Genomic DNA, 12,695 nt, shown 5'->3' on the forward strand with positions numbered 1-12,695 from the left:
ACCAGGAAAGGTGTGAGTGGGCGCCGTGGCACCCATGGTCACCACGTTGGGACCACCAAGGACTACCAGTGTTGCTATGCAGAGGAAGGCCACAGCAAACCATCTCTGTTAGTCTCTTGCCTTGAAAATCCTATAGGGTTGCCATAAGTCGGCTGTGACTTGATGGTACTTTACACATACACACATTTTTTGCCTTTACCGTCCAGGTTCTAAATGCTTTTATCCTTACTCTCTTTCCCCTGTAGGTCCTAGAGTCAATTTTACTTATCTCCTATGTTGGTACTTTAGTGTGAGACTCACACCCTGCGCACACAAGTTCAGCCTTTCCTCTGTCTGATTTCAAATTCCGTCTTGTTTTGTTTGTAGCCGTAAAAAAGCTCATAATGCCTAGCCTGAAATGGCCCTCTTCTAAATGTTTTAATAAAAATGAGATTGCCAGTGTGGACAGAAGGCAGATGAAATCCAGCCCTTTATGGAGAATAACCCTCATAAAGTACAATTCATTACTTTTCTGGAGTAATCTTCATGTTATGTTACTGAAGTCAAAGGAAAATTGTGGTTTTTATGTTGCTTTCTTTGCACCACTGTTCATCTCGGATTTGTTTCCTGGTGTTTCGTCCATTCCTTCTGACATTTCTTAGGGAGTGAGAAGCCAGTACAGATCTGGGCACATACATGTGATGTGTGCCTCTCACACAAGGGATCAATATGCAAGCGGAGGCAGTTTGATAGAGCTTCGGCAGAAGCTAATTTATTAGTGGATTCAGCCTCCCTCCCCTCCCGCCCCCGGTTTGCAGACTCGCTTACCTCCCATGGTGTTCTAGTACAGCCAGCCTGGCTGTTAATTAGGCGTTTGGGGAGACGCAGCTTGAGATCTGCACCATTGACCATTCTGCAGCCTGCGGGCCAGTTGGCTGTAGGGGGAGCAGGTTAATCGTAAATCTTTTTCAGATGATAAGGCTTTTTTTAACATTTGATGAAAGCTGGTAGCTAAAGTCTCTAAGATCGTCCTTGTACAAGCAATGGGGAAGCTCTCTGGGGACTATCAGCACCTCTGGAAGAAATGGGGATCAACTCCTGCTTACTCCAGTGGTTCACTCGATAGACAGGGCGAAGAAGAAGAAGAAGAGTTGGTTTTTATACGCCGACTTTCTCTACCACTTAAGGGAGACTCAAGCCAGTTTACAATCCCTTCCCCGCCCCACATCAGACACCCTGTGAGGTAGGTGGGGCTGAGAGAGCTCTAACAGAGCTGTAACTTTCCCAAGGTCACCCAGCTGGCTTCATGTGTAGGTGTGGGGAAACAAATCCAGTTCACCAGATTAGCCTCCGCCGCTCATGTGGAGGAGTGGGGAATCAAACCTGGTTCTCCAGATCAGACTCCACCGCTCCAAACCACCGCTCTTAACCACTACATCACGCTGGTTCTCAGGCCATATTGTTTCGCTTTGTTTTGTACCACTCCCAGTGTTTGAGATGCTGCAGCGTTGCCATATCTTTTTAGAATGAAACTGTATTGAATTGAGGAAGGAGACCTTGGGGAAATAGAAGGGAAGAACCCTTGGGGTTGACCTGTAGGTGTACGAGTGGGTGGGCAGTAGGGTTACCAGGTCTCTCTTCACCACCGGCGAGAGATTTTGGGGGCGAAGCCTGAGGAGGGCGGGGTTTCCCCATCATACAACTGGGCCCCGCCCAGTGGCTGAACTGGCACTGCACAACTGGGTCAGACTTTCCCAGGGGAGAAGCTGCTGTGGGGGGGGGGGGAAGAGGGAGAGCTGAAGACGGGAGGGGGCAGATAAAGCTAGGTTGGCTGGTGCGTGGAAGAGAGCAGGAAAAGGGGAGAGAAGATGGGTTCTCTTTTTTAATTTTAAAAAATATTTCCCTGCATATCTGAAGAGTCACCCAAGTATGGAGAACCCCTAAATTTGTTTCTGAGTAGCCCCAACTCTCAGACATTCAACCATTTAGTTTCCTGTTACAAGTTATTACTGTACAGTTTGTATGCCCCAATCCAGTCCAAGCCTTAATTTTAGGGCCTAGCTATAAATCAAAATGAATGAGTACCATTTTCTCACAATGCCGTACTGATTGCAGGTCTCTTAGAAAATTTGTGCCCAGTAATGGAGACTGCTTGTCAAGTATGCGGTTGGCACAATCCCATAGTTTTCATCTTTGGAAATGAGTCTCCTAACTTTACTAATGCATGCTGAATTTTTTGAACTTCTAAAACTGCTAGCTTTTTGAGGGTAAGAGGCTGTGAGGCAATAAACATGCATAAAAAGGTAGCATCTACGTGTGAAGAAGTGCTTTCTGCAATTTAGAGAGAACGATGTGGATTTTACAGGTAATATTTCCAAAATGCTTTGGCAGGGCACACTGCAACGTTGAAGTGGCTCTCTATGCTCTTTGCACAATCGTAGTACCAAAGATCCTCTTGTTCACTTAGTGTAAAATGCCTACTGCTGCTTGCCTCTGTCAAATGCTGGAAGAAATGGCCTTGTTGTATTGTATGCGGTAGCATGAAGCAAGAAAGAGCTACCCAAGCAAGGCTATAAATTCAGACAGCTTGGCAGCGGCTGCAGTTTCCTCATTCTCTCCCTCCTTTCAGTTTTGCCTTCTTTCTTTCCCCCCTGTCATATAAATTGTTGCACTTACACTTCAAGGTATGGCTTATTGGCAGAGAAAATTAGATTAGGAGGGATATTTCAACCTGAGAGCTTTCTTTGGGCAGTCGCAAGGAAAATGAAAACAAGCCGAAACATTAATTATTGGGGGGGGGAGAAATCTACTTATTTCCCCAGGCTCAAAAATGTCAGGTGCTGCGGTGTCACCAGAGATGTTCTTTTCTGTGCCTAGAATGTGTTTTATGAATCCCCAGTTGCTTGGATTTGCACGCAGCTGCAGTGTTAAGTTTAGAATGCCCTTGTAACACTGTATAGTATGGCAGGCTTCTTTTGCGCATGGTATCAAGAACCTTCAGCAGTAAGGGAAGCATTCACATCCGCCAGCTAGAAAGGAAATACAGCTATGGAGAAAGGGGCCAACTCCACCAAAATCATTCTGTCACAGACTTGAAGTTGGCCTACTAGGAACCAGACTTGGCGGAGGTTTGACTGTGAGATCCAGTAGGGGAGCTTTTCAGCCTCGCCCCCAATGTTGGAGACCCCTCTCTCGGGGACTGAGAACAGTTACTTCTCTGAAGGCCTTATGGATGCATTCAGAACCTCGCCACTCACAGAGGGCATTTGAGTTAGATCAATAAGAAATGGTGTGGCAAGAGGGTGGCCCTATTGGGTAACTGACTTGAATTGATTTTTACTTTTAACTGAATGTCTTTTCAGTCTTTTAGTCTTTTAACTGAATGTTTGTGGTGTTTTACTGGCTTTTATTGTATTTTACTGTGTTGCAAACTTCCTTAGAGTCTTAGTTGGAAGGCAATTTATAAATAAACGAAGAAATCGACACACACACACACCAGAAACTCAAAGAGAGCCATAGACTAGATTCCAGAAACCTACTCTTAGGAATAAAATTCAAGGGTAACCTCTTTTTTTCCCCTGAGGTCAAAGAGCAACCCTGGGTTAATGCAGAATAGGTAAATAAACTTCTTTCCCTTTTGGGATTACTATTGTATTCATACGTTGCAAACAAACTCCAGTTTGATTGTGCCAAGCATTAAACTGGTCTCTTGTCAGGCATTCCCTCTTTCCTGTCCTGTGTTTTAATTGTTTTAATGTGTTCATATCTATTTTAGCTCTGGTTTTAATTGTTTTAATGGTGTGAGGGTTTTTTTTTTTGATGTGATTATGATTGTTAAATATAAGGGTTCATTATGTATGTTTTAATTTATTAGCTGCCCTGGGTTTTTTTTTGATGGGATTATGATTGTTAAATATAAGGGTTCATTATGTATGTTTTAATTTGTTAGCTGCCCTGGGGGCCCTTGTAAGGGCAGAAAGGTGAGGGGGTTTTTTTGTTTTGTTATTTGTAAAATAGTAACTACATAAATATACAGGCACTACTGAAGCTGTCAGAAGGCTTCAATAGAATTCCAGTTGGTTGTGATGTCTGAATGGGGGCACCTTAGCAAATTGGGGTTGGTTTCTTCTTCCAGTAACTGGGATTCTAAACCAGATTAAACTTTGGTTTAGAACATCAGAACAAATTGGGGTTAGATCAAAGACTGCCAACAGCAGGAACTCTTCAGTCTTGGCTGAGCACAAAATGAATGGGGGGAGGGATAGAGCACATGAGTCTGAGAATAAAGTCTCAGACTAGGATCTGGGAATCCAAGCTTGCAATCCCCACTCTGCCAAGGGAGATTTCTGGGTGACCTTGGGCCAATCATACTCTCTCAAGCTAACCTACCTCACAGGGTTGTTGTGAGGATAAAACAGAAGAGGAGAACTATGTAAGCCACTTCGAGACCCCATTGGGGAGAAAAACAGGATATAAATAAAGTAATAAAATCTTCACAAAACTAGGCACAAGCAGATCAGTGTTAGATAAAGGCCTGTTTCTTCCAGTCATGACAGTAGCACAAACATGCCACCGACAGACAAATCTGGGGTATCCGTTAATCGAGGTACTCCTCAGTTATGCAGAACGTTGAAACAATCATATGTGGTAAAAAGGAACTGTCATCTTAAATCAGGATCCTCAATAAATAGCAATTTTATTGAGGATATTACAGAATGCAAATATATGGAAATATAATTGATTAATCAGTGAAAAGCCGGGTAGTTAATTGACAAAGACATTTTCAGATTTTAGGTGTGTATCTGTACACAAAATAAGCAGTTGTTACTTAGTTGTTGCTTGGTATTCTTGCTGTTTTGTTAAGCTAGGGAAACCTATTTGTTCACAATACAGTCTCTATTTCTGGATTGCATTTGACATTAGAGGATCAAGAACCTTATCACCTCTTTCCCCCCTGTTAATACTGTGTTTTACACTGTGTCTGTGTAAAGTGCCATCAAGTCACAACCAACTTATGGCAACCCCAGCAAGGGGTTTCAAGGCAAGTAAGAAGAAAACAAAAGTAATGACTACAGGAGAATTACACAACTTTAAGGTTGACAACGAGGAAATTGAAATTGTTCAAGACTTTCTATTCCTTGGCTCCACCATCAACCAAAAGGGAGACTGCAGCCAAGAAATTAGGAGATTGAGACTGGGAAGGGCAGCCATGAAGGAGCTAGAAAAGATTTTTAAGTGTAAGGATGTGTCACTGGCCACCAAGACTAGATTAATTCATGCCATCGTATTCCCTATTACTATGTATGGGTGTGAAAGCTGGACAGTGAAGAAAGCTGGTAGGAAGAAAATAGATTCCTTTGAAATGTGGTGTTGGAGGAGATTCTGTGGACTGCCAAAAAAAAACAGATTCTGTGGGTTATAGATCAAATCAAGCCTGAACTGACCCTAGAAGCTAAAATGACTAAACTGAGGCTATCGTATTTTGGTCACGTCATGAGACGACAAGAGTCACTGGAAAAGACAGTCATGCTAGGAAAAGTTGAGGGCAACAGAAAAAGAGGAAGACCCAACAAGAGATGGATTGACTCAATAAAGGAAGCCACAGCCTTCAGTTTGTAAGATCCGAGCAAGGCTGTCAAAGATAGGACATTTTGGAGGACTTTCATTCACAGGGTCGCCATGAGTCGGAAGCGACTTGACGGCACTTAACACACACAAGAAGCAGAGGTGGTTTGCCATTGCCTTCCTCTGCAGAGTCGTCCTTAGTGGTCTCCGACCCTGCTTAGCTTCTGAGATCTAGCAAGATTGGACTATACCATGCTGCCTTCCTTCCCATTTTACAACATGACTAAAATAATACTTTGTTTGGTTATTCTAATTGCTGTTGCTGGATTTACCCAGCTGTTACTGGGTATTTGCAAAACTAGATGTAGTTGATTTTTTAAAAGTTATAAATATGACAATTGTCAGATAATTGTAGATATGTAAAACTGATTTGATTAACATGAAAACCTCCAATAAAATTTAGTAAAAATAGTACCTGCTGCAAGTAAATTGAATTTTCCCAATACTCAGATGGCAGTATGTTGTTGCTACCTCTTCACCCTACATAGTCCTTCAGTTGTGGCAGTGCGAATACTATCTGTAGCGTGATTGCAAAAGTGTCAAAGGCACCTACTGCCAAGTACTTGTGACATCATTTTGAAGAGTAACACCATTTCCCACCCTGTACCCAACCTATTTTAAGAACTTTCAAAATGTTCTGTTTTTAAGTACTCCTCTGTATTTATTGTGTGTATGTGTGTTGAGGGCCCTCACGCCGCTTCCAACTCATGGCGACCCTATGAATGAAAGTCCTCCAAAATGTCCTATCTTTGACAGCCTTGCTCAGATCTTGCAAATTATGGGCTGTAGCTTCATTTATTGAGTCAATCCATCTCTTTCTGGGTCTTCCTCTTTTCCTGCTGCCCTCTGAATTTATTAGAAGTTGAGAATTCCATCCTCCTCAGAGTACACACAAAGTAAGTAAATATACTATTCGTTCCCTTCCCCTTTTTCACCACAGCAGTGCTCTCTCAGTTTTATACTTTTTGCTTATAAAATTTTATAATTTTCTGTTTGAAGGCTGTGTACGCCTTCTCTACAGTTGTACATTTTTGTTTCGTTTTAAAAACTAGCAGGGGCAAGTATGACCATTTCTTTGAAGCACGGCTATCCAATATCTACTGATTATGTGATCTAGATATTGCACTGTTGTCTTTTGCAGGCTACAACGTAGTTGGCATGCATTCACTCATTCCTGAGATAAGCCCTAATTTGGACAAGAGCTGAGTTCTTGCAAGGGTTTCTAACTTGTTCAAGATGCTCAGCTTTCACAAAACTTCTCTTCTTTACAGAGGATTTACCATTTTTTAAAATGAAGATACAGGTGCGTTATAGCACTGAAAGATACAGGTGCATTATAGCACTGGAGCTGAAGCAGAGCAACCTCTTAGTACGTTCTGTAGTTGCTTTTACCAGCAAGACTCAAAACTGCTTAACGCGGAGCCTAGTTACATGTTGCATTTTCCTTGGAGATGTCCCTCGGTTGGGTGGAAAAGCCATGTTCTGGAGATCCACACTTCTCAGGCATGCATAGATCCAGTTCAGAGTTGCCCTGTGACAACTGACAGGGGGAACTTGGACATCCTCCTCGGTGCTGTTTTGCCAGCATGGCACTGCCCCAGGGAAGCAATTGTGCCCTGTCATGGAAAATGTAATATATGGCTGATCAGTGTATGTGCAGCCCTCAGCTGTACAAATAGCTCCCCCAGGGCCATTTAAGTTAAGGAAAACAGCACAGAGGAAAGGTGCAAGTCCCCCCCCCCACATGTGTGCGTAAAGTTCCGTCAAGTTGCAGCCAACTTATGGTGACCCCTTAAGGGGTTTTCAAGGCAAGAGACTAACGGGTGGTTTGCCAGAGGCTTCCTGTGGCTTCCTCTGCATAGTAACCCATAGTAATCCTTGGTGGTCTCCTATCCAAATACTAACCAGGGCCGACCCTGCTTAGCTTCCGAGATCTGACAAGTATTGGATGGATGACCTCCAAAGAATTCCAGGTTCGTGACATGGAGGCAGGCAGTCAAAGGCTTGAACGTCTCTTGCCTTGAGAACCCTACTGGGTTGCTATACGTTGGCTGCAACTTGATGGCACACACACACATAGTCCCATATACAATCTCTGGAATAGCTATTGTCCATTCTGATAAAAGGAGCTTTGACTCTCGAAAGCTCAACCCCCCACCCCAAATCTTGTTGGTCTCGGTACTGCAGGACTGGAATCCAGCTGTCCTACTGCAGGTTAGCTAACATGACTACCCTCTGAAACGACCATCCCCCAAATCATACGTTGCAAGTAAAAAGCACACAAAGATGGTTGATTGAACATTCCAGATACGCAATTGTATATTATACCAAATGCAGATTTATTACAATGTGTGAATTGGGTACTAGCATAGATTATGTCTAAAACATTCACTAAACACGTAAGGATCGCTTGCTTCCATGTGAGCCCATCGTGTTATGTAGATCTTTATTGCACACCATGGGTTTGATCCAAACAGGATTTTGGGGAGTGAAAAAAGGAGGGACCACCTTTGGCCACCAAAAATGCAATGCTGGGGATTATGGGACCTACCTGTACAAATGCCATATGGGACAGGGACTGTGGTAAGGAGGGGAACTGGGCAAGATTAAGTGAAAAAGTGGCCTGGATCCAACCCCTTATGTTGCCCCACCTTCAGAGATGAGGTTCATGACTATCAGGGCATGGTCTTTTCTGAGATGGAGCCTCATTTGTGAAGCTCCCTCCTCACCCGGAATTTCTGTTCTTTCTTTTTAATGGTGTCAAATGTGTTTTAATTCTATGCTGCATATTTCAAATACCAGTGGTGTATTTTTCCAGTGCGATCCTAAACAGTGTTACACCCTTCTAAGCATATTGACTTAATTCGATTTTCAAAGGTGTAACTCTGCTTGGGATTGTGCTGCTAGTGTGTGTTTAAAAATATGTTGTAAACCAACTTGGAAGTTATGACTTGAAAGACCTTGTTCTTCTCCAAGCATTACTGTGTATAAATATTATGACAGAACAACTAATATAGGCAATGATGCAACAGTCTAATAATCTCATTCCAACCATAGTCGTACAAATATAAGGAGAAATTGTGCCCTGGGAAATATCTGATTGCACCTGTCACTTTCGATCCGCTCGTATGTGGAAACTGATGCTTTATAATGTGGGGAAGTAACAGCATGAATAAGCATACAGATCTTGTGCAGAATGACATGCTTTTCTGTGCAAAGATCTCAGAAACTGAATAACTTACACCCATCTATAGTTGATGGTTTCCAGAGAAGGAGCTTTTTGGCTGAGCTGTATTGAGGCAAGAGGGGGAAAACCTATGGGGGGGAGATTTTGAAAAATTAGTACTAACCAAAGCCAAGTGTATCATGTCAAAAATCTATCAGCCTATATCTAAAGAAATGTGTGATTAGTTTTCTTGAATGCCCAAAGGGACTTGGGGTTTGACTTTCTCAGGCAGCCCCCACCCCACCCACACAACCACTTTTAAAACTCAGCAGTGTGCTGTAACTCTTGCTGTTCAATGCAAACAAAAAGCAAAATCTCATTGGGAGCATGCAACAATAATTCCAGGTTCGCCTGACATAGTTTTTTTGGCGCCCAGCCATCTTATGTTACTTAAGTTAGAAGAATCTGAAAGAAGTAACGGATGAAGAAAGAAACAAAATCTAGAAAATCGTAGATCAACTGGGAAATGGGAGTATTTGTGGAAAGCAAATAGTTGCTAACTGAAATTCTTTTTTTCCCCAGTATTGGAATCACTAGAACCCTTTTGCGCAACATTTTAAGTAGAATGAGTATGTGTGTGTGTGGAAATAAATTGCACTGTCACTCATTAATTGGAAGGTATGTATGTATGTATTTACAAAATAATTTATATTCCACTTTTCTGCCCTCATCGGGACCACCAAGGAAGCTAACAAATTAAAAACTTACATAACATAAACACATCTTTAAAAGATTAAAACCAAACAAAAATATATAATTAAAACAATTAAAACCAAGCTAAAGTACACATACAAAATATAAAATGACAACTAAAACATAGGGCAGAAAGGAGGGATAACTGAAAGAGTGCCAGATGAAACACCCTCTGGCAGAAGACAGGAACAGAAGGGGACAGGCAAATTTCTCTAGGGAGAACGTTCCAGATGTTTGGTGCCACAACCGAGGAGGCCTTCTCCCAGGTTTCTTACCAGTAGAATTTCCATCTTGTCAGGATTAAACTTCGACCACTCTAGAACCCTCTACCTAGTTAATATCATAAATGCTAACATTAGACTTCATTGTGCTTCCAATCCATGCCAACTGCATTAATGGCTGGTAGATATTCTCAGCGACCATGGAAACAATGGATGTGCATTTGTGGATCCTCAAAACCGGAAGACTTACCTCATTATATCCTTTTTTGCCCCCTGTATGATGGTCCTAGGGCCAATTTTTAGCAGGAATATTATCAGTTATTTTGGTATATTCGGATGAGGATAAAATAAAATTACTGCTGTCTGACATCGATGCTCACGTAACACATAGGGTTTCTTTGTTTGCCTTAGCAGCAAAGAAAATAAGATCTAAGGTTTATGAAGGAGTTATTAATTAAGTTTAAAACAGTGAGTGAGTACATTCTGGTATCTGTTATAATATTTTAATTGCTGATTTGTTTTATTTATATTGCTGTATTACCATGTTTTAGCCAATAGTATGTATGTACGTACTGCTGTTTGTTGTATTACTATGCTGTAGTTATTTGTGACAGCCGACGGCCATATATAATAAATTTGCTTGGCTTGGCTTGACTTACACTGTCTTGGATTAAACTTCAGTTCATTAGCCCTCATCTGCTCCAAAACCACCTCTAGGAGCTGGTTCAGGGTTTTTAGTGCCTCCCTGGGATCAGCCAGGAGTGCAAGATAGAACTGAGTGTCATCTGCATATTGGTGACAACCCAGCCCAGCTAACCTCACCCAGTGGTTTCATGTATTTGTTGAAAAGCATAGGGGACACAATGGAATGTTGCAGGACCCCAAAGGTGAAGGTGCTGAGCAGAGGTGCCCCCAGCACCCTTTACTGAGACCTATCCTCCCAGTAGGTCTAGAACCACTGAAAAACTATGCCCACAGTCCAAGCCCAGATAGGCAATGCAGAAGGATAGTAACAAAAGCCACGGAGAGGTTCAACAGAATCAACAGAGTTGCACCCCCTCTGTCCATCCAGCACAGGGTCATCCACCAGGGTGACCATAGCTGTTTCAGTCCTATAACCAGGCCTGAAATCAGATGGGGAAAGATCCAAGCAATCCACTAGGAATGCTTGAAGTTGTCCAGCCGCCAATATGCAATATCCAATGACATAGAAAGGTCTTTCTGCAATCATGAGCCCTGAAAAAAACAAGGATCCTGATAGAGTGAATGACCTACATGCACTTTCCAATGATGGTGGGAGCAGAGTTTCCTACCACAATGCCATTTCCTCCTCTCACAAACACATACATTTATTTTCCCCAGGCAAAAGTCTATTGTTCTAAGCATTTATGAATGGCTGCAATCTTTGAAGTATATTTTGAATGTTTAAATTAACTATTGTGCAACATATTCTTTATAGCAGCATTTTGAGTTTAAGGTCCTGTTTCCCAGCCGTTCCCATACCTACTTCTGTGATTTACAGTTGTAATTTTAACCACAATGCATCTTTTGAATCAAGGCCTTAATAGAATCTGTGGTTTTGCTCAGATAGAAACATTGTCCCAGATGGGGAGATTGTGTTTAGGGTAGCCCAACCCTGTACTTTCTATCAGTATTTTCAAATTGCCATTCTTTATTCAAGGGAAATTTAATGTCAGAAGATAGTTTCTGGTGGGTAGCCATGTTGGCCAGCAGTAGAAGAGCAAGATTCGAATTCAGTAGCACCATAAAGACCAACAAGATTTCCAGCTTATCTGATGGAGGTAGCTTTGACTCTTGAAAGCTTATACCCTGGAAATCCTGTTGGTCTTTAATGTCAGAAGTTTGCTTATTTAACATGCTGGTAAGAGACGTATTGTGTGAAGCCATTGAGCAAATGCTATTATTATTTTTAAAAATGTTCAGATTGGTAAGAACCTATATCAGCCTTTGGAATTGCGGCCTGCCTTACAAAATTTGGCAGGTCTTTGTAAAGGCAAAATGCTGTCTTGAAATTCCAGTGACTGGTGGGATCTCTTTCTCTTCAACGGAACTGCACTGTTGTGAGTAACCCTTTATTCTGTGCACCACAGCGGTTATTCATGGAATCACATTTCCTGCAATGTGTTAAGTATGCCCGATGATTTTGCTGTGTCTGACCAATAATATAGGTGCCCTGGCAAAACCTGAGAGGTTGCAGAACAGTTCTTGGTTTGTTAAGATGTCTCTTTCTTAAAGGATGCTTGCTGTGGCTGACTTTCAATCCAATTTTTTTAAAAGCTCCGAAGTTCAGACCTGGCTTCTAGATAGTTGGAACAGCAAAAGAAAGTGCAAATCATAGCTGCTTTTGAGGTGACACCTCTAGAGGAATTATTTCTTTCCTTTATCCTACCCTGCTGTGGAGACCGAGGGAGGGGGTACTGTACATAGAGTTTCCCAGAAGATCTCCCCTCCAGTCAGCCACCAGCCCCACTTAACTTTAGCAAGGTTCCAGTGTCAGATGCCTTCACACCACAATCTAGGACTAGGTGGTAGATTTGATTGAACATCTGAAGCCACCGGTTCAAGCTTGTATATTGGTGGTGGAAAGTGCTGTCACGTCACAACCAACTTATGGCGACCCCATAGGATTTTCAAGGCAAGAGACATTCAGAGGTGGTTTGCCATAGCCTGCCTCTATGTAGCAACCCTGGACTTCTTGGTGGTCCCCACTAACTGGGGCCAAGCCTGCTTAGCTTCTGAGATCTGACGAGATAGGGGTCGCTTGGACCATCCAGGTCAGGACAAGGTTGTATACTGCATTTCCTTTATTTGGCATAATCTTTAGTGTTTTAAATTGTATAATTTTATGGTCCATAACCTTGTATTTGTGTTTTTGTAAGGGCTAGCCTGATCTCGTCAGAGCTCAGAAGCTAAGCAGGGTCAGCCCTGGT

The 12,695-nt window shown here is 42.3% G+C and overlaps 1 protein-coding gene across 5 annotated transcripts in view; it reads left to right on the top strand.

Annotated features, from left to right (window-relative positions):
• Positions 1–12,695, top strand: part of PKNOX2 (PBX/knotted 1 homeobox 2) — a 379,920-nt gene that overhangs the window by 206,232 nt on the left and 160,993 nt on the right. The gene's annotated exons all lie outside the window — the stretch shown is intronic.

Source organism: Euleptes europaea, chromosome 14, assembly GCF_029931775.1.
Source record: "Euleptes europaea isolate rEulEur1 chromosome 14, rEulEur1.hap1, whole genome shotgun sequence".
Taxonomy (NCBI): domain Eukaryota; kingdom Metazoa; phylum Chordata; class Lepidosauria; order Squamata; family Sphaerodactylidae; genus Euleptes; species Euleptes europaea.